The 22652-nt window shown below is 39.7% G+C and overlaps 1 long non-coding RNA gene across 2 annotated transcripts in view; it reads left to right on the top strand.

Annotated features, from left to right (window-relative positions):
- The window catches only part of LOC138113802 (uncharacterized), a 41942-nt gene that overhangs the window by 15122 nt on the left and 4168 nt on the right, over positions 1-22652 (top strand). The window contains exon 4 of one of the 2 annotated variants that reach the window (XR_011152333.1): positions 22327-22430. This is a non-coding gene — a long non-coding RNA (uncharacterized lncRNA). Of the gene's footprint in view, positions 1-798; positions 1063-22326; positions 22431-22652 lie in introns of those variants that run through there. The other variant, XR_011152334.1, reaches the window with a different exon arrangement.

The raw sequence follows: 22652 nt of genomic DNA, 5'->3' as shown, positions 1-22652 counted from the left end.
CAGTCCATCAGCACAGACGTGTGTGTACTCTGAGCTATTTATGTCAGGAAATCAGACCCTGCTGACGTTACAGGTCAGGGACCAGACTCCATGCTGATGGGCAGTAGTACTTCATTCTCATACTCACAGGGAGAACCATCAAGTCTAGAGAGTGCATGGAGTAAATGTTTGTTGGGAAGCAAAAGAGCATTTAGTTATGTAGTTACAAAGCCTAATAGTTTTTTATTACACGTGGGCAGGCAGGAGGGGAGACTATTGAACAGCAGGTCTAACACTGCAATTCTTAACCTTGCTGTAGGTCATGTCACAAATGTAGTATTATTTTAGCATTGTTCTAAAAAAAAAATCAATCCATCCACCCCAGGTAGCAAATTAAATATGGAGGCAAGTGTTCTGCATTCTGGTGCCATATTAACAACAAATATTAATTATCCAAACTTATGATCAGTTTCCCCACCTCTGAGCTACTATATTAAATGTTAGATGTCAGCTTTTTTGTGCACTAGAAAAAAGGGCATAATGACTGGGATATTTGCTAATAGGCAACACAGAGCTCTCAAGAACTGTAGATCCCCCAGAAATAAGTTCCAGGAAAGCATACAGATTATCCTTTAATCTCACAAACTTTGTGGACGATCACCTCTAGGCTTTTCCACGCTTCTCTCTTAAATGGGCCTGTCTTTCTATTGCAGCTTCCCTCCCACAGGCTTTTCCTCACAGTTCTTGATATAATGAGTGGAAGAACATGTTGGTGTGTCATTTTATATTTATTGCAGTTAAGTCTTCTTTCATGTGCAGCCCACTCATAGAGACCACTGCTGCTGATATGGCACAGGTGGAGAGATGAGAGCAGCCAGCAAGAACACTGCTACCTGGAAGCAGATCACAGGGAGGTGTGCTAGACTGGCAACAAAGACCTGAGTCACTTACTCCTCCTATTGAAGCAAGAGGAAGAGATGAGAAAGGTTTTTTCTGGAACAGGAGTTGAAAAAATGGTAAAAGAGTTAGAGGCCATAGATCCCAACTGCTCCTGAGTAACCTAAGTCCAGGCTCCCAGAAGCTAAACACAGCCTTGCTCTCACAATTTCCAAATAAAACCTGTCACAGATTGGAGAATATGACTTGTCTATATCCTTTACTGATGAAGCCTTGACTCTGTTATAGAAAAAGTCCTTTCTGAGAGGCACAGAATATCTTCTGGTAGGGTCACAAAACATGGTGGGGATGTTGCAATGCCTGGACTCAGGCTCTGAGTTCAGAAGAACACAAGGCTTTCTCTGCTGTAGAGTGGAACAGCGGGCAGCCAGATTAAGCTATGATACAGGATCTGGGAAGCAGCTAAATTACAGATAGCATGTTTCCTAAGACATAGTGATCCATGACACCTGAACACTCCTCCAGTTTTCCTTTGTTTCATCCTCTATCCTGTCATGTTTGCTTCTTATCTGATTCAGGCCTCGCTCTTGGCCCACACTGTGTCTTGTGTAGGCTGCCCAGCTCTGTGTTCTTCCCCTGAGACATGTCTTCCCTTTTGTGTTCTTTGCAATTTCACATAAAATGATGTTATGCCCATAAAACCCAACACCTTTAGATTGAAGAATTTATAGGTCTCTCATGAGGAGAGTAGCTTTCCAGTGTGATTTCCCTTCTTTCTTTGGTGTCCTGTTTCCCATATCTACAAGGGGTGTACAGCTCGAGGTTCAGTCCCTCCCTACCCCCTACCCCAGTCCTGCTATTGCCAAGTCTCACTTCTGCTCACAACAGCCAGTGTTTTTCCTGAAGCCCTGTAATGTATACGTAGTTTGGGGCTTGCATATGCCCTACTGGCTCACATGCAAAAATTTTCAGAAGACAGATGAGTTCTTTGCAGTTCTTTGAGGGCATTATATAGGCAATCTGGATATCACTAAAAACCCATGAGAAGCATGAATTTATTCAATGAATGTAGAATTTTAGATGTTAATCACTAACAGATATGCAGGCTGCAATTTTTTGGAAGATTTGTAACTTGGCCCAATGGCTCAAATTTTCATATGGAGGAATGAATCATTGTATCATTCTCATACGATGCCCTCCCTCTTCTGTCAGACTTTTATTTCCTACTTTAAAGCACAGAAAGCTTAGTCAAAGGAGTTGTCATTAGAATATTCAGTGCAAATTGAACTTACACACATCGTTATCTCATTTGCAGAAATTATTGAGATATTGGCTAAAGTGGTTCAAAAAAATTTCAGCTTGATGCAGATACCTGACACAGTCAAAAAAAAAAAAAATGTAAAAAGCTCAGACCAAATTAGAAAAGTTTAAACAAGTTATAGGCAAGTGAAAGTAGGATTATCTGAAGGGGTATTTTAGGCAATCTACAATGCTACCAGTCTTATCAATAAGGTAAGGTAGACTTCAAACAGCAAAACTCTGTTAGGGAAGGATCAGACCATTTTTCCTGTTACATTTCCTAACCTTAGACAGTAAATAACTTCAGGGGAAAGATCTGTGTTCTGCCCCGAGTAGTATGAATTATTTTTCTTTCAGGAAAAAGAGTAAAACTCCAAACCTTAGCTGATTATAGCTGAAACAGTTTAAGCAAGAAAAGGGAAAAAAGAGGTTGGACTCATCTTAAAAGCATCCTGAGGACGATGGCGGTGACTGGCTGTACAATGAGGCCTCCATCTCCTGAATTACTTTTTAATGTATTTTTCACAGGTGGAGTAGTTGTAAAATATTTGAGAGGGTAGCTGAATATCCATAAGATTACTTGTTGCTTCAAGTTGATTGAAATCAGATGACATAGAAAGTTATTGGGAAGGAGAAAGCAGGTAGGAAATCTTAGTTCAGTTGGGAACAAAAAGCTGAAGAACTTGAGCTGGAAATCCATATTCTTTCTCTTCTTTGGCACCAGCTTCTCATCTGCCTAAGAAACTTAATTCTTTTGGTTCGATTTTGCCATCTAAGTATAATGCTGATCTCTCAGATTTTGTAAACCACTATGTAACTGTTGAAAAATGTAATCTTCTGATGTATTTAATATCAAATTCCTCATTTGTTTCAGCTTGTCTAACATTTACCATTTCTCTTTGTTCATCTTTAAGACATCTTTGGTTTAAGTAGATATGCCAACACCAGTGTTTAACTTCAGGTTTTGTGTATCTGAAAATGCCTGTTGTGTTGCTGTGGTATCTTTTTGGAATAGTGATGAGACAAGTGTTAGATAATATTTAAAGGGATATAAAACATATGGAAAAACCTCTCTCAAAAAAAAAGGACTGAGGAGAGGGAGAAGAAAATAGTGACCATTGCTGTTGTGACCAGTACACCATGATCTGTACAACCACCATGTTGTAGCTCAGGACTTGAAATCAGAGGCAGTATCTTAGTGTTTAGTGTTTCTTGACTGATTCTCAACACCTTAGTTTTGTAACCACTTTTAATATCCATAGATGAACAAGGCAAACCACTGAACTCTGCCCCTGACCATTATTTGAGCAACATTTATTCTGTCACTTTTGTCTCATGGGAAGAGCCTGGCTGCATAATTCCACATCCTATTTCTTGCTTGGTGGAAAGGCGGGAAGGCTACAGTTTGACCTGTTATCACTGTGGGTGCTGCTGCAGTTCAGTAGAAAAGATGATCCTTGGCAGGAATTTTGAGAATGTACTCTGGGATTTTCAGCATTTTGGGTCAGTCACAGATTCTAGTTAATGTTTTCTATATTCTGTCCTGGAGCCTCTGGGCAGTGTAAGTCTCAAAAGACACCTGTCATCAGCCTTGCGCTGAAGGCACATATCCACACATGAACTTGGGGCAGCACTCTGGTTCCAGCGACAGCAAGCCGTGCAGGAGAGGATGCCTCTCTGGAGTCATCACTGCTGACTGACCTACCTTTAGAAAATATTCCTCCTTTACAGAAATTCATTATCTCCTATTTTTCCAAGGTGATGGTGTAACGGCAGTTTGTATAAATCTATGTGCAATGGAATTGAGCTAAGACTACAGGGAGGTCTAATGTGAGCAAGTTAACAGATCTTTTATTCAAATATCTGTCATGTTTTGAACTAAGCCTACTGGCACATGGTGAGGTATTTAGCACAGCAGGACTGTGCACTTTACACCTTCTGGCTCGGAGGTGTGCTTTAGTTCAGTTTTTTATTCCAACCAGCCATAGCTATTGATAAGCCTGTGTCTGCCTGTGCTGAACAGCACAACCAGTCCCATCCTGCTGCTCTTGTGCTTGAGCATGTTTGTTCTTACATTTACAACTGCTGAGGGCATGAGTAACTCTCTCTTCACGGTGGGAGAAGGCATGAATGCTTTATCTTGACTTGTCTTCCCAGAATTGCACTGTGCAAAAATCGTACCTTTCAATGGCACACACTCCTCAATTTGCCAGTTCCAGGAGCAGATTGTGCTCCAGTATTTGTGCAGCAAACATGTCTCAGGCAGAATCCTCACACTGGTCTGCACTCCCTCTGGGTTTCTTGGTGTAGATAACAGTCTACATCTTTGTTCCTTCCATGACCGCAGGCATTTCAAGCCCCCTACAAGTGTTGCCCACAGGCTCAAGTTTGTAGTCCTTTTTGTAACATGTATCAAGTGACCAGCACAACTAGAGATTGTGGCTTCCTTCCTCTTATTGGTGCAAAGTTTAAGAAAGGATGACAACATTCAGATAAGTGGACTAGAAAGCTAATCACTGCTTTAAATGGTCATCTAGTTCCCAAAGTCATGGCTTTCATACCTGACTGTAATGCTTAAGAAGTACATTTCTTGTTGCTGGGATTGTAATAACTGAACTTCTAACATTCTTCGCAGAACATTTCCTATGGTACAAACAGTGTTTTTCTAGAATTTCAACAACTTCATTATGCTTCACAGTATTACTGATTTGGTACCTACTGAGTGCCTTATTTTCATGGGATAATGGGTGTCTTCAATGCAGAGTGAAGTTAGAGGAGCTACAAGCCTGTAGATTGCCTAGAATTTTTTTAAACATTGAACTCAAGTACAGGTCCCAGGGTGTGATCGAGTGGCCTGCTTAGTCACTCTCACTGATGACTGACACACTGGCCTTGTTCTCAGTTCACCTGAATGCAGATGTTCCAATGCAACACGAAAATACAGTGGCATCAGAGTGCCCAAGAAACTAGACGAGTGTGCAAAATCTCCAAGAGAATGTCAGTGCTTTATCTTCTGAATGCTTTCTTCCTATTCTGCAGAGGATTATGCAGTCTGGGTGCCCTTTTTTATTTAAACTTCAGGTTTCTACTTTAAAACCTCTCATGGTAACATGACCTGCAGTTCTCATAGCAGCAGCCAGAAATTGCCACAGCATTCCAGAGAGGTTGCTGCTGTCTGATCTTGCTGCAGTGTAGATATTAGCTGACAGCTCTTGGAGCCATTCTAATCCATCACTCCTGATCCACAATAGAACAACTCTGGCTTGCAAAGACAAAACACACACCCCATGATCCTCTTGATGTAGCTTAAAACCACATCCAGAATCTTCTGTATGTTTTTCTTGCCTTTCTGCCAGCAGTGATGTAGGAACTGTGGTAGCTGCAACTTGAAGCAATTTTAAATGCAGATCCTTTAAGACTCCCCCTCTTATAGAAATTTATATATATTGCTTCCCCTGCACAGATTTAGGATGGTGTTTATGAAGTCAAGATGATCTAGGCAGAGCAGGACCTCATGAATTTGCTCCATCTAACATGATCCCTTGGAGGCAGAGCATGCGGATACTATTTCCCAGCTAAAACAATAAAGCTGTTGGGAGTGCCTTGTGCTGTCACCTCCTTTTTACTTACGTAGCGCAGAAATTTCTAACAGCTATAAACAAACAAATGTTTTAGCTTGTCATAGAGTCAATTTTTATTACTCCTTCTTAAAAGCTGAATAACATGCAGCCAGAAGAATTGACTTTGATGTACAGGACTAAGCATCAAACCGTAGCCTGTATTCTTATACTCCTGTCATACAACTGGGAAAATTAGTGTCCCAATGTGAAACATGAAAAATTCTTTTGCTGGAGCAATATGAGGAGCATTTTAGCACTGTCACAGACTGCAGTAGGAATTAACTGCTATTGGTGTGACATGCCACAGGTGTATTTACCACAGTCAAGTTAAATCCTTGTTCTGTGAAGTCCGTCTGTTAATCTGGCTTCAATCATCCTGTCACCTGCTGTTGATAAATGTGGGATGAACTGATCCTTATGTGCACTTGGAAGATAAGACTTGGGTTTAAATCTCATTATACTGGTAAAACAGGGATAGATGCCCTAGGAATGGAGCTACACAGGTATAAAACATGGTTAGATCTCTCTACCATACCACAAGTCTGCATAGATCCAGCCCTTCATAGATCATTCTGTCACACTATCACAAAAGGGGTGTTGTACTAGATCCAAAAAAATATATATTAGCCATACAACTCAGTAGAGAACAGCCCTGGTAATTGCAGCACTACTGAAAGGGTTGTAAATGGATGTACAGAAGGCAATATTTTAAAAAAATAGTTAAAAGGTACTTTGAGATAGGGGATTAGATGCCTTGGTCTGCACTTCGCTGTTTAGAAATCCTTAACAGAACCCTTCACAACTAAGTGTTTGAATCACCACAAAAAGCAGCTTTTACCTGACTCAGTATATGTAAAACTGAGGATACTGCTCCTGTTCATTAACATGGCACAGTTATTTAGTACATCTAATTACTTCTAATTCTTAAAAACATTCACATTTATTTATCTCTACTCATTACTTCCTTAGTGACTGCAGAGATGTTAAATAATGCCTAGAAATTATTATGGTTTTAAGGATGATATATTTTTCATATTTGTGGAATCTGCAGTGGCCATTGGAGTGAGGAAAATATTAACTGTCAGCTGGTTGGTAAAAGCTTTGACAAAATCAGCCATGCCTAACAAAAGTGGTACAGGAAATGGTAATGATCTGAATGAAGTAATGTAATTCAGAGAATTTGGGTTTCAGGTTTGGGGTTTTTTTTCATTGTTTCCTAATGAGAAAAAGGATTTTATTGGGTCACAACCTCCATGACCGTGTTTCCTTTACTATTTCAGCAGTGACTGGTGTCTGTGGCTACTCCATCTCCAGAAAGTACCAGAGATATTTTCTGCATTTCATAGGAAAATAGAGCTTGGAAAAGTAACTGTTGCAATGTTATTATTATTTGTCTGATTGGTTGAAATTACAGTAATTATCAGCACTAAATCTGGGAAGGTATAATCTACTTTGGCATGGTGGAGATGCAGGTTGAAGTCTCTGAGCCTCATATCTTGATTCCCATGTTCCTGTTTATTGTGTGTGTGTGTAGGAAATTAAGTTTTATCTATAATCTCTTGCAATTGTTTCACTAAGAAGCAGCCACGAGACATTTCAACTCATGTACAGGAGACACAGTTGTTAGTTGCTACTTAATGTTGACCTAACTTGCCCTTTTAGCACAGTTCCTCAAAGAAGCAGTTCTGTCTAATGTGTGTTTCCAATCTCCAATGACCAAACAGCATACACCTCTAAAACTCCTTTGCTGTGCATGCCAATTTATTGTTTTCCATTTTGTTATTAGATGAGATGAATACTTTAACATAACTACCAAGAATACATGAAGAATCGCACAGTGTGCAAGTTACTAGTTGAAGTTACTTCATAACATGAGAGCACAATAGCTCGGGAGCAGTACAGAGGGCAATAGGAATTTGAAAATAATTTTCAGTGTAAGTTAAAAAAAACAAAAATAGTTCCCAATTTAATTATATCCGTTTTCTTTTTAATCATAAAACAAGTTTTTTAAGTCAGAAAATCTAGAAATTTACTCTTTGTATTTCAAGGGCTATTTTATTATTTTTAAGTGTCCCTGAGATGTTTAAGCTTTCTGACCTTCTCCTTGCATCAGTGGCATTGAAAGTGCAAGGTGCCCAGATGCAAGACTGAAATATCATGTCAAGATAAAAGAAAGTAGCGAGTGTTATTTAACTTTCACAGTAGAGTATCTGTTCTTAAACAGGAGGTGTGAGAGAAATTTCTTATAACTGAGTGTTTCCAGAAAATCATTAAGTAAAACGTGCCATGAAAACATGGTAAACAGAAACAGTATGTTGACAAGGTGTTAATTCATCAGTGTCCTCCATGAGCTCAAAGATCGAAAAAATTGTCCATGCCTGATAATGCCTTCCTGGTAGGCTGGAGGCAGGGAAGGGAAACAAGGTTCATTTTAGATGTATTTGTGAAATAAAGGACAGTGTAAGTAATATTATACTTAAATACCTCTCTGTTTGCAAGAAGCTAGTGTTCTTCAAGTTTCCCCTTGTCAGACTGTGTCTTGAAGTTCATAAGTGAGACCATTGTGGTGTAGAATGGAGAAAATTGAGAGAATTTCCTGCTGTGCCTTGCCTCTTGTCACTGACAAGTCTACAGAAAACACCTGGGCTTATCTCTGCCTTGTCCCTTTCCTAAGAAATAAATGCCTTGTAAAATTCTTCTACTGTCCACTTTTTCTCCCAGACTACATGGTCTTGGTGGTGGTGAGAGGTAAGGGAGAAGATCTGTTAAAACTTGTCATTAGAGGATGAGATAGGAAAAAGTAACTGTGATGAATCTGCCTTTGTGAAATCTCTTCCCATTTTGGATCTCACCCGCTTCTTGCAGTTGGAAATGTGAAATTCCGTCCACATCAGCAGCATTCAGGTGTTAATAAAAATGATCAATAAAACGACGAAGTATCAGCCTTCAAAGGCACCCTCAAATGTCACATCCTTCCTGTGATTCTGTAGACACATCCCTGCAAATTGCTTTGGCACGTGCTGTATGTCACTGATGCACATTTAGTGAAGAACTCACCTTGGTATGAAAATCAGACTGAAATATCAGGATCCTAAAAGCTGCATAGCAACATCTGGAAGGCCAAAGGGCTATTTTATTATTTTTAAGTGTCCCTGAGATGTTTAAGCTTTCTGACCTTCTCCTTGCATCAGTGGCATTCTCTCCTTCATTTCTTGTGAAATATTCAGTAGCTTGCCTTCTAAAGCTTTCCAGTTCTTAATCCTCTCATTGTCTCTCTTGATATCAACCTTAGCTGCTGATGTGACAGCTTTTTCTAATATATATGTGAACTAAATGGTTTGGATAAAAGCCAAGAAACATCTTGGCTCTTGGAGAATTGTAGTAAACAGATATTGCATTAGACCTTGCTACCCAGAGCTAAAAAAAAAAAAAAAAAGCCTAGCAAACTACTGCCTGAACAACAACTTAATTCTACAAATCTTGTGAAGGACACACAGTACTCACAACTCTTGGTCAGTTCCACTTGCTTAAAAGTGGTCAGCATCCCTGAGCTTCCCACAGATGGGTAGTAATGGCTCTGAAGTTTCAATTACCTTTCTTCCTTGGAGTGGCTTCATTCCATTCCCTCAGATGACTTGTAAAATGAAAGCTAAATCTTTTTTGCCTTTTTGTTCTTTGAATGAGGACTTTTATTCAGGAATCCCTCCCCACCTGGAGGAGCCAGCCACAGAGTTTTCTGCCACTGCTGGCCTCAGTCAGTGGCCACCAGGTGCTGACAGTGCCATGCTGCAGAGTGGTTTGATCTGCCAGACATCCATGTGCATCCCAGCTGCTCTCTCCTGTTATTGCCCCCGGACAAAGCTGGCCCAGTCCCAGCTTTTGTATAAGCGATGCCATCAATTTACTGAGGACAGGCCCAGGACGGTGCACATGGAAAGAAGCCCAACCTGTCTTCACTGCTGCTTCCCTCCTCCTCAAAGGGGAGCGACCCAATCATCAGTATCAGGCTTTAAAGGAGGAAATAGCTCTCTTTCCCCCACTGTTTGCATCTCAGGAGGGAGTGAAAGGGGAAGGAGTTTGTTCTGATTACTCCTGTTGTGGGAGAGGTCTTCAGCTCCAATTCCCCTTGCTAACACTCTGTTAGTGTTGACATCTACACAATTCCTCCGTGGTGATGTTTTCCAAAAGTGGGATTTCTAAATAAAAATAATTTTAAACAGTTCTGTGGATTGCTGAGAATTTTAAGACCTTTGAAGCCATGTACCAGCACTAGCTAACAGCTCCTTCAAGCAGCCTGGTGTGATCCTCAGGCACTCTCAGGAATGCAATGAGGAAGGGGCAGTTCCTGGTATCTTGCTGGCTGGGGCACCTCAGTGTGGGTTGTTGCTTTCAGATTCCTCAGGGGAGGCCTCTGTGGCATGGTGCCTGTGTGTTTGCAGGAAGGGGAAACTTTCTGCCCCTGCTTCAAGAATCCAGCTGTGCAACAGGAAAGGAGGGCATAGATTAGGCACCCCAAAAGCTGCCCTGAGACACATTTTTGGTTGAATATGTTCTGGTTTTCTTCTCTGGGGATGTCACAAGGGAGTGCAGAGAACTTTCTTTCAAAGGACTATTCAATTAAACTCTTTTTTTTTTTTTTTTTTTTTTGAGAATATGTAAGTTAGAGGGATTCATTTTTCAACCTAAAGGTCCTGCCAGTGACTTTGTAGTGTTTATTTTCAGAGTGACCAGACTTGACATATTCACTGGTAAGCACAGTGAGCCCCTTCATAGGGGAAGTGACACTAATTGCCCCAGGGAAACATATGGAGAGTGTAGTGGTCTGTGACCAGCTCTTCTATTTAACACTCCTGCCGGCACTCTGTCTTGGGAGTTGAAAGCTCAGCTTCAGAAATGTCAGGTGATGACATTTTCATTTCCCTTTGAAAACTATCCCACAGTCATATGGATCTTGACTGTTAGAAAGCTTTTTTTCCCTTTTTGTCCTCTAAACTCTTTTTATGCTTCAAATAGAAGGCATGCAAAACTGCATGTTTTGCATTTGCGTATGAAGACAATTCCTTGTTATTATGGACACAATAAGCCTGTGAAAGTATCGGTTCCAGGTGAGCTGTTTTGCATTAACCTTTCTGCTCTTTGTCAATGGTAGAAAGGAACGTCAGGTCCACAGAGCAGAGTGTTCTCAAACATGTTCTGTCAGTTATCTTGCTAGAAACTGCAGTTGAGCTGATCTGATTCCCCTAACAGCACCAGTTTCGTACAATAAAGATCCAACCATAATTTATTATTATTGTTACTATTATTATTATTATTTTCATTACTACACAGGAGTCTTCTAAAATAACTGTTTTTATAGTGCTGTGGTGTCTCAAAAGCCAGCCTTCACTTGTGCTCCTCCCTTCTTCCACCAAGTGTGTCACTTCCTTCGCATGCTGCAGGAGCATCAGATGTGGCCTTGAACGCAGGCCAGCATTTGGGTAGCTCTCATCAGGTTTGAAAGGGATTCCACAACAAGTTTCCTTTCTGCACAGCTTGGAACAAAATGAAATATGCCCATATGTAAAACACAACTGCAGTAAACAGCAAAAATTTGAACTAGAATAGCACATCAGAACATTTTATCAGCCCTCTTCTGTGGGCGTAAAGGAAAACTTTTAACCAAAAGATCATTAATTTCCCGAATTTTTTTTTCCCAGTGTCTAGAAGTGAACTAAAAGCAGTAGATACCATGTGACCACAAATAAGGTAGTTACATAACTGCTGAGCTGCATAGGTAAATTTCTCTCTGCTGCTGAGAGGTAAATTTCTTTAAATTAATGGAATACCATACCCGTAGAGTAATTTATTGTAAAAGGAAAAATATGCCTAGATCAATAACCACTTGCACATTATTTTTATTAGAAAAAAAAATTAATACGAGACTGGGGGGGTTGCTTTTTATTGTTTCTAAGATGACTGTGCATTTTTTAAAGGAATTAAATGTCAGATTGATCTTTAGAGAAACCTATCTGACTTGCCTTAAACAGCAGCACCACCACATGTCAGGAAGTGGCCAGAGGTCCAAAATACTGTATTAACTCTTAATCCTATGATTAAGAAATAAAAAAAAAAACATAACAGTATGCTACAAGGAATATATTCAGTAGTTTTTGTTAATTCTATAAAAACAGGATATTAGTCCCTATTTGCAAGTCAGGATAATTTTCCAGCTAAATATCCTTCCTATGATTCTTCTTCCTTCTTCTCTCAGTGTTAGGTAATTGCTTATAATCTGGCTAAATTGTATAAGGTGGCAGAGAGTCCTCCCTGGCTGCTGCATTGCCCTGTGTCCAGAATCCATATGTTACTACTTATTTGCTGCAGCCCTTGCTGTGTTGTCCTTTAGGTTTAACTGTGCATGTTGGGATCCTCTGGCAGAAGTAAAGTGAAAATCTGGCCAAAACCCCCAGGTGTGTAAGAGTTAAGCCTGGGACTCTCATGCTCTCTTAGAGAGGTAGCCACAGTAAGAAATTAGAAGAGCACTTCGGAGTGCTTTTTGCTCTGAATTCTCCTACTCTCTCATGCTGTAGAGTTAGTGCCATGGAAAGCTGACCTGCAGCAGTGCACTTAGAGGATCAAAAATAATTATGGCATAAATGAATGTATATGACCTTTTGCTTTGAAGCTAATGAGGGAAGAAGCTTGCAAGGAATTCTCATTTACTTCCTGAAAAATATGTAGAATTTTATTGAAACATGATTTGAGCATTAATTAATGTGCTTTAATTGTTACTGAGGTGTGGCTGGCACCTGAATTCCAGCCCTTGTATTGTGCTTAAACCAGGTAAAGTGTAACCATTGAAGGTCAGTTATCTGGACAAGGCTAGATATGATCTAAATCCAATACTTTAAAGGAAACTGCAAACATCACCATCTCTGTGAGAAAAGAGTCAACACAAACTTGCATCACTGCATATTATAATTTTCTACATGGTCCTGCACAGTTTTGTAAAAATTCTTTATTACAAATGGCTGTCATGGTGGTAAATTTGATTGGTTTGGAGGCTCTGTGGTAAAAATGTGCATAATTTTGCCATTGTGTTTTGCAAGCACACATGAGGATACCATTAAAGTGTTCTGGTATGACAATGCTTTCGTTCACAGGTTGCCCCTCTCTAGAAGAAGGTACATGATGTTGTAGTGGGGAGTCCTTAGCTGTCTTAAAAATGTTTTCTGGTTTTTTCTTGCTGTGTCTTTATTTATGTCTCTTTCTAAGACAACATTTGCCCTTTTTCTAGTAGCCAAATAGTGTTGTAATCAAAAACGTATCTTTATCATTTGATACCTCTGTTGTTTTGTACCACCATCAAGTAGATAATGCAAAACCTGTCTCCTGGTATCTTTAAATTTGACACAGGCTGCAAATAAGCTGTTCCTAAAATGGTGTTTCCAGGTATTCTCACAAGCCAGCTCTTTGTATTTAAGCCTTTGAAAGACATTGAGTATGTAGATTTTCCTGAGTAACAGAGGTCTTCATTAGCTTCAGCAGGTACCAGTGCCTCCCAGAGTTCCTGAATTGGCATGCTGGTGCTCCCCTTTCTGTGGGACAGCGAGTCAGGCTAGTCTCTGTGTGGTCACTCAGCTCTCTGATCTCAAGTATAAGAAGACACTTGCTGTTAACAGTGTTTCTCCTTATGTTATAAATGGGAACACTGCCCTTACTTCTTGTGAATACAGCAGATCAATGTACTTGTGCTCCTGAAGTATCCAGAGCATTGTGTCAAATATAATGCAAATATTGGCTAACTTGTAATTAAAGCTTAATACTTATGTTTTTATATGAATACTGTCTTGGTTTTGAAAGACAGGTGTCTGCTAAGGAAGGCAGAAGCCTCCCTTGAAGTGGCAGATGTAACCCCTTTCCCTCTGAGTTATTATAATTTTGAAATCAAGGGGCTTTAGGCAAAGATGTGGGAAATAGGAATAACAATTCTTTACTATATATATATATATATATAACCAGTCAAACAAAAACAACAATAACTGTGGCAGTAACAGCAAACAATCACAAACCCAGTCCCAGCCTTCTCGGCTGTCGGGCCCTTTCCCCTCGGGTGCAGTTCCGCTCACAGCCGGCAGGGGCACTGGTGGCTCCTGATGAGCAGGGCAGGTGCGATGGTTCCCCCGCGGCTGCAGGGGGCGCTCCGGAGCGAGCTCGGGGAGCACGCGGCACTGGTGCCCTGGGATCCCGGGACAGGATGGAACAAAAGCTTCACAAACCGCTGGGCAGCCGATCCCAGACTCTCGGGAACAGCAGGCTGGAACAGCAGGCTGGAACGGCAGGGACGAGCACAGACCCCAGGTGGCAGACGAGATGTATCCAAAAGGGGAACCCCCCGGAGGTCCAGGCAGGCAGGGTGAGCACGGCTACAACGCAGCGAAGGTTCAAAGCAGCAGCAGGGCAGGGCGGCCACAGCCCAGCCTCCAGCAGGGCAGGGAAAGCAGTCCTGGGATCCCAGCATTGTTTCCAGCAGAAAGAAAAAAAACGGCCGAAAAAAGGAACCAGCAGCTCCTTTCTCTGCAGCTTCTCTCTCCGGACGCTGAGAGCGAACTGAACCCACATCCAGGTCAAACAAAAGAGTAGCCAGGCCCTTTTGTCTTCTCTTAAGCACCCAGCGATTTATCGCCTTAGTAACAGAATGGGGGAAAATTCCTTTAATAGAAAAAAAAACTAGATGTCTTAAAACCCCAACAAATACAGAGTGGATCCAGCCATTCAAATTTGGCCTTTTGTCTCTGAAATTCTTCTCTGGCTTCTGTCTGTGACTTGGGACAGGTGGAAGGGTGCACGTGTTGGCTGTACTGAGTTTGCTGAGCAGGAGGAAAATATGTTAGATTCCCACCAAGCTGAACAGATAGTAATATACACTTGAGTTCTGATAGCTGCTTTGTTTTGAAGTATCATGAATGATAATACCACTAAGAAAATTACTTTCTGTTTTTGAACTTCTGTATTGCAAATACTATTTGAGGTATTATCTGATTAATACCTCATAGGCACAGCTCAGTAAATAAAAAGCCTGTTTGCATTTCAGATGAAGCAAATTATTTCATTTATCCTGGAAAGCTTTCTAAATGGACTTGAGCCTCCAAGATTATTAGCTACAATTTTCTCTGATCTTAAAAAGTTGTTCATTTAGTGACAAATTCCAAAAATCAGGCAGAATGAAGTATATGACTGTGAGTAGTCAAAAACTAATGAGTTGTCTGTAACTCAGTGTTTAGATTACAGTTGTTGTTAATAATGCAGATGAAGCTCTGGAGTACTTATTTTCTGGTTATCTCTAAGGAATCTTTCAGAAATGTATTTTTTCTAGTCATCCACCTTCCCGTTGTCTCACACGTGTTCAGAAGAATGATGTCAACTGTTATTCATATTCTCGCTTTGTATGGATGGAGTTACTGACTGAGCTAGGTAGGAAAAACAGACAACTTCCTTGGTGTACAAATTCCACAGAGCAGCCTGGGATTAAAATGGTTGTTCTCTTCTCCAGAAACTTTGGTTATCCTTGAGTTATCAGGAACACAACAGCACTAGTACTGCAAATTTAACCTCGACATGTTAGAGTAAATGCATCAGATGTGTTTCCACCTTTTTTGAAATAGAGTAACATCTTGATAACAAGCTTTTGAGAGTAATCAGATCTTTCCTAATTTTATTGCATGTGACTATTATTCTTTGAAAAAGAAGAGGCAATGACATAAATACTACCCTTAAATCTTTTCTCAGAAAGCAGATCTTAATGAGGCAGTTTGATTTTCTTTAGTTGCCACATAAGCAGTTTGGGTAAAGCTTTCGAACTTAACATTCATGGGTATTTAAGTGAGTGATGTTTCTAAATCAACAGTTCATATTGTTTTGAATAGTGCTCTTACTAATAACCTTTCTTGCTCAAGGGCTGGCTTACTGTCTGTTGTTTGAGGAGGGGAAAAGCAACTGGATCTAACAGGTTGTGTCTGACCTTTGTGCAAAAGAAAAGAGATAGAAAGGTAGTAGAGATACAGTAGTATAGTCTCATACTTTCACAAGAATTTTTTTATGTTTCTGGCAATGACAAGAGAGAGCGGGTCTATGTCCCTGTGAAAATTCCTGTGGAGCAGAAGTCTGACAAATAGTTCGGTCTCTCTGTAGATGAGACTCAACATCCTCGCAGTTCATGCGCTGGTGTGTTTAAATGCCTGTGAATAAGTAGTGGCCACCAACAACAGCTGTTGGATATTTTCTCATACAGTCAAGGCCCCAAATAAGAAACCCAAGAAATTCTCAGCATGTGCTCTCCAGCTGTAAATACAGATTTGCATCTGCTGAGGAGAGAGGTAATCCCAGCACAACAATAAAAAAAAAAAAAAAAAGGGGCAAACATCTTCATGCTGTAAAAAAAAAAAAAACTCAAAAAATATTTCAGATGTGTTAGGGGAAAAAATAATAAGCCAGAAACCCCAAAATAAACATCATACTTCTGTAAAACGGTTACCAAGGGTAGGAAACTGTGACTGCAGAAGAACAATTTCTTTTTAGATGTTCTTTTTTTGCCCTGCTGTATGTCACATGTTGCAATAAACCGAAGTAGGGACTTAAATTTCAGATGTGCTTTTTACGTGTTTTTGTGTTGCCTTTGGTAACTTTCCCACTCCAAATATATAGCTCAGTAATAAGGTTATTGATAAATTCTAATGAGAAAGGCCTGTGGATAGCAGCAAGTGTGATCTGGGGTGTTCCACAAAATTTTGTTTTATTAATATTTGTAATAACAGTTCTGTTGACAGTGCTGAAAGCCAAAAAAGATAAGGAATGTTGTATGAGTTCCATTTGTGGTTGATCTTGTCCTGGAAGCACGCTGTAGTCTTCTTCCTTGGTTTTTTTGTTTTGTTTTGTTTTTATTTTTTCAGTTTTGTTTGGTTTGGCATTTTTTTGTAAGAGAAAAAGGTTTCCTTTGTTGGAAAAGTAAATTATCTCTCTCTCAGCTGTTGGTTTAGTCATTTCTCCTTGAGGTAATGAAGTAGTGCAGCTGCTCCAAGCATTCCAGATCTCCTTATCTTAGTTAATGTTTTACAGATTTTGAGAATTTGGCAGTGAAGGACAAATAGCAGTTAGACTGTATCAAAAATTTTAGAAGAGCCTTCCAAGACAGCACCCCTGTGAGAAGGACAGTGCTGTCAGCTGATCTCTAGTCATGCACTTGATTTCTTATTGGCATCATTCAATGAATGTGTGGTAGAAAACAGATCTGAACCCAGTTCTTTAGGCTGCAAGGTTACAGTAACAAAGTAGTTCAGGCATGTAGCTGATATAGGCTTGTAGCTGATATCCATAGGTTGGTATCTGGGTGATCAGCCAATTTTGCTACCTTTTTCAGAGGTATTCCTTGAAAAGATCTCCACAGAAATAGTAGTTGGCAACATATATTTCAGAACTATTAATCACATGTCTTGAAAATGAAATGAAAACTGTTAGCAGATGTCTCTGTTTTTTATTTTCTTGAACAAAAACTCATTACAAATGCCACTTTCCTCATCCTTTCTTTTTTGATGTTAAATATCTTGAGAATAATTCTTTCATTTGTGATTTCTCAAAGAAATAAAAAGTTTAAGAACATTTCTTTCCTATTATCAAAACAGTGCATGGAGTACAGTTTAAATTATTTTAGATAGTTGTCCTAATGCTTTTAGAGTGACCAAGAGCCAAATAACCAATCACAGATTATGTTTCTTCCTGTTGTGGAGGTGCCACTAACTTGTAAATAACCTTTTAAATACTGAGGCTAAATTGATGCAATGGTTTGGTGCCTTCTGTGGTGTAAACAGTAAGTACAAAAAGCTCCCATTTTAATGATGATAACTTTATAATGATCTTAAAATATCATTTATGTGCAGCCATTTTAATGTGCAGTAACAATGAAGTATCATTTACGATGCCATGTAGTTGTTGCTTTTTATACTGTCCAGTTCCTTAATTTTCTCTTTGGCCAGGTTTACCATTGTTAAAATACTTCCAGCAAAAGCCATGATAAGTGACTCAGGCTATTACAACAGAAGTCAGCCAGAACTACTACATTTTGAGAAGAATTCAGGTAGACACTATGTAGACATTGAGGGATTTTTTTTTTGTCCTTCACTTGCTTTTGGGGCTGTGCTTTTTTAAATGTCTTTACATAGGATGCAAGAACCTTCTTTTTTAGCTTGTGCCTTACACAAGTGACAGAAATTATTGGGTTTTCTCCCCCACCTTTACAGTTCTGATTTTACAAACACTTCAAAGTCCTCCATGACTTCTCCCAACTTCTTCTCTTATTGCCTTGGCCTGAATCAGCACAGGGTGTTGTCCTAGTCATGGTGTTCCAGGCATCTAAAAGAGGCAAGATTTGGAAAGACAGATTGGAGTGCATCCCCCCCCCAACTCTACTTCTGCAGCAGTAAACATGTATTTACACCACTAGTGGCTTTCCTAGCAGGACTGGGACCTAAAACTATGAGCTTAATTTCCACAGTTTTGTCTGAACAGAAGCAGACTTTAGAAAATAATAGCCTTCTTTGCATGTGTTTGAAAAATGATTATTTTTCTCTAGGAGCTTTTATTTCTTTTATTGCTTAAACTTTGGGGCAATGGAGAGCCCAGCTATATACAGAAACACGTTGAATACTGAGCTTCTGGGCAGGTGGCATGGCTTCATTGGGCTACTGGGATCATTTCTTCAGCAGACACAGCAGGCGCATGGTCTGTTATTACAGCAAGCTAATAACACCTCTGGAGGTGAAAAATAGCACAGAAATTGTGCTACTTTTTAATAAAAAGGAATATGGAGGCTTGGTTGTGAACATGAAATTACATATGGAGGCAGTAACAAGGCTTTTTTGGGAAATTAAATGGGACAGCATTATGGCAATACTGTCATTTTTCAGTGGAGCTGGATGAACACTATAGAAAATGTTTAAAATAAGTAAATCTACTGCCTGTGTAAGCTAGGAATTTTTGACAAGAACTACCTAGAGGATAAAAAAAAAGACAAGTTCAGTTTTAAAAAAAACGGAAGCCACACTGGAAATAGGGAAAGCTTTATTTAGTGATTAATCTTTGTATTTATTTTGGTAGTATTTTTGTGTTTTCAGACCCATAAGAAATGTAGTTTCAGATAGTTTTTGTAAAGCACCATCATCCATGTTGGATGTTTTTAGAAGAAAGTTCAAAATTGCTGGGAGTTCTTTTCTTTAGAGATCATGTCAGATACGACAATAAATCCTGATTCTCAATTCTTAGAAGGAATTTCTTAGAAATGTTGAGCCTAGAAGGAGAAGAAATAGACTAAACAAAAAGGCTGTACCTGCAGACCAAGGGAAGCTGAGAAAAAATAAAAAGAATTGAGGTTATGAAAGACAAATCTATGGAAAAGCTGTGGCAGCTGCTGGTACTCCCTGTGCACAGTCTCCATGCTGATCTCCCATGCTTTGTGGCAGGTTTCAGCAGGGAGCACCAGTGAGCACAAAGACGGGGAGAAATGGGGGACTGACTCTTTCTTTGGTCCTGGAGCACAGCACCCTGAAAATGGGAGAAGAGCTCCCTGAAGCCATACTCAGTGGGCAGGAAACACAACCTTGTCCTTTGTGGTGAGTCTCCCGAAGCATTTGGCCAGGAACTGCGACCAGGAAAGGGCTAACAAAGCAACACAAGCAGGGCAGAGGAGCAAGTCTGCCTCTGTCTCTCCCAGCAACTCGTGCTTGTTTCCAACTTGCTTTTCACTGCAACTCTTTTCACACAGGACAGCAGTTCCTGCTCCATGATTTAGCAAGTCTGCAGGACAGCTATGCTTTGGACCTGCCCATCTATCATTAAATCCCTCCAACCAGTAAATTTCCATCCTGCATAGCCCCAGTATTCCCTTATAGATCTTGTTTCTAGCCAAGTATAGTGAGTGTTTATTTCTGTTAGATTCAACTCTAGTGAAAATGCTCAGCTGAAAGGATCTGAGAAACTTACTGCAAGGAAAATTTACAAAATCCTCTAATTTTCCACAAAGCATGTGCAGGCCACCTAGGACACTTCAGTCTAATAACTCTGTGATGATTGTGTCTTCTTTGCTTATTATGCACTTCATATTCGCTATATAATAGAGTTTTCACTTTGTGATCTGCAAATAAACTCATTTACATGTTAAATATTTCAGCCTTCCAGGATGACAATCACTGGAAGACCGGGTAGCTATTAGTGTTTTGACCCACAGATGAGAACATTTCTTCAAGCTAAGAAGGCAGTTGCAAATCACTTGCCTTCTTTTTTTCTCTCTAGACTCAGGTAACTAGATTTGCATTATTGTTGCACTCTTGGATATTTTAATTTTCAAACCAATGCACTTGAAAGCTTAAATAACCTTTTTTGTCATGGTGGGAATTGACTTAGATGGTGGGGTGACTTATAATTTAAGTAAAGTTCAAATCACATTGGCAGGCAAGTCTATTTAAGCATAACCATCTGTGACAAAAAAAAAGCTTGGCAGTCACTGCAACCTAAGGCAGCAAACATGGTATAAAATACCACCTTAAGATGGCCCCTTTTTTCCCCTTGTCTCCAAAGTGTATAAAAGTTGCCACATAAGATTATAGGTCACTTACGCAGACCTTTTAAAAGAGACCCTTAATCTTTAATATGTCATTTACATAGAATTGCTCCTGAAGTAAATCTTTCTATGCCTAATTAGTGGACAGATTCCCACTCCTGCTGGGACCTGATCCAGCTCTCTCAGATATCAGCATAGAGAGACTCTAAGTGTACAAGCTGAAGTAATCCATTATTTAGCAGCTAAGTTGTTAATACAGGTCCTTAATGGAAAGACTGATCATTGGCCCTATCTGTCTTACCACAGGTGATAATATGTAAAATGTTGCTGAGCCTTGTAAAAGAGGTTGAGTAAAAAGGCTCTGCCAAAGCTTCTGCTAATACTTACTTTGCGTGAAATGCAGCTCATCCAAAAGAAGATATTAGAATTTCAAAACCCAGACAAACGGCGCAGTGTGGTCCTGGGTTTTCTGGGTGTACAGCCTATGTCAGATAAATTCAGGTCTAACACACATAGATGTTGGCGGCACAGCTTCTGTAACAGCTTTGAGTAAATCCTTAGGAAGACTTGTTTCCAGTCCTCTTTGTTTGTGATAAATTAAAAGTGTTGACATGCTGTTCCCTGTGTGATGTATGAACAGACTTGATTTTTATTTTGATCTGGTTGTTTGTTTTTATCAGGATTAAGTTTACTGCTGTTTAGATGCACATTTTCTTGCATCCTTTGTAGCTGTGGAGTCCAGGAGTAAATTTTTCAGAGTGTTTAACCTTGACCTTATTTCTGTCTTTTCAAGTTAATCGTGTCTGGCCAGTGCTCTTTCCCTGCCCACTGCTTGTAATCTGCCTGTTTGCTGCAGGGTGAGGTGCAGATTGTACCTGTCATATACACAGCTGGATTTCATAAATGATTCACACCTATTTTCAAACAAGTGCACTTTTCATAAAAGTCCTTGTAGTATGTGTTTTATAAACCCAGCAAGCCAATGAGTCCAACAATATAAATCAGAAAAAACCACGGGTCTGCAGGTTTTTTTGAATGATGACCTTGCCTGTCCTTAAAACTAGATTTCAATTACAAAACCTGCCTTTGCAGCTCAAACTTATAAAAACTGGATCACAAACACGTGGCTTTCCTCTTTCCTGTCTCATGTTTTCCCAGTGGATTTACTGGCACAAGTAATTCTTGTTCTGTGCCTTCATTTTTGTATCCCGCTGAGCTTTACTAAGGGTTCTTTTAAGGAATTCCCTTGCTTGAGATGTATATATTTAAGTATTTGGGTTAATGATAATGACTTTCTATCTAGCAGTGTTAGCATTTCTCCTACTTCTTTTTCTAATTGTGATAACTACTTATTTATAATAACTGCTTAAGAATAATAAAGTAACTGTTCCTGCTAGGCAAATTTTTCCAATATGAGTTGTAAACAATTTGTACAGTTGCTACCATTATTTGGGTAAATTCACAACTTATCCAAGTATTTGTGTGAATTTTGTAAACATTTAAGCTGCAAATAGATATCTAAAGTCAACTGCTGAGCCCAGTAGAAAGCAGCACACATAAAACTTGAAAGGTATACTTGGTAGGGGGAGCAATATCAAAGTGTGGGTGACATTTTGGAAAATGCTGAGCACAAACTTATAGGGATAAAGAGGTACATTAAAGACCACTGGCTTGAAGAAAGTGAATGTTCAAGAGTTGTGGTATTAACAAAGTGAAATCTTTAGCTCCTGCCCTGAGGAGTTGCTTTTCATTGCTTGAAGTCTCGAGGTGGCTGCCTGTTAAATAATGTCAAAAAATGAGTCGCTGCAGGTTTCCTACTTTGAATTGGAAAGCACTCTGGATCCGAAAGGATTGCAGGAACCTAAGCCTTTCAGTTTCTTCAGCATACAGCAAGTTAACAACTGTCTTCTAGATGACCTCTGAAAGTCACTTGTAATTCTTCAGCAGGCTGGAGCCCCTGCTGCAATGCCACCACAGCTCGTGCTGCGTTGAGATCTGAGTCTCCTGGAACAATAATCATCCAGAGCCACCCTCGCTGCAGATGCTAGGTAAATATTAAAATACTTTTTGAGGGACCAAAAAATCATTCCTTCAGAAAATACACTGTTCTTCTATTCTAAATATGTGGAATAGTGACAAAAATAACTTTTCCCATCATTTGAGGAGTCATATCGGTTTTTAGGGTAGTATTCATTTTGATGCCATGATGATTTTTGCCTTTTCTTTCATACCCCTTTTATATCCTTTTACAACTTCTGTATTCTTAGTGC

The sequence above is a fragment of the Aphelocoma coerulescens genome, chromosome 1, assembly GCF_041296385.1.
Source record: "Aphelocoma coerulescens isolate FSJ_1873_10779 chromosome 1, UR_Acoe_1.0, whole genome shotgun sequence".
Lineage (NCBI taxonomy): Eukaryota > Metazoa > Chordata > Aves > Passeriformes > Corvidae > Aphelocoma > Aphelocoma coerulescens.
This window is presented reverse-complemented; position numbering and strand designations above follow the sequence as displayed.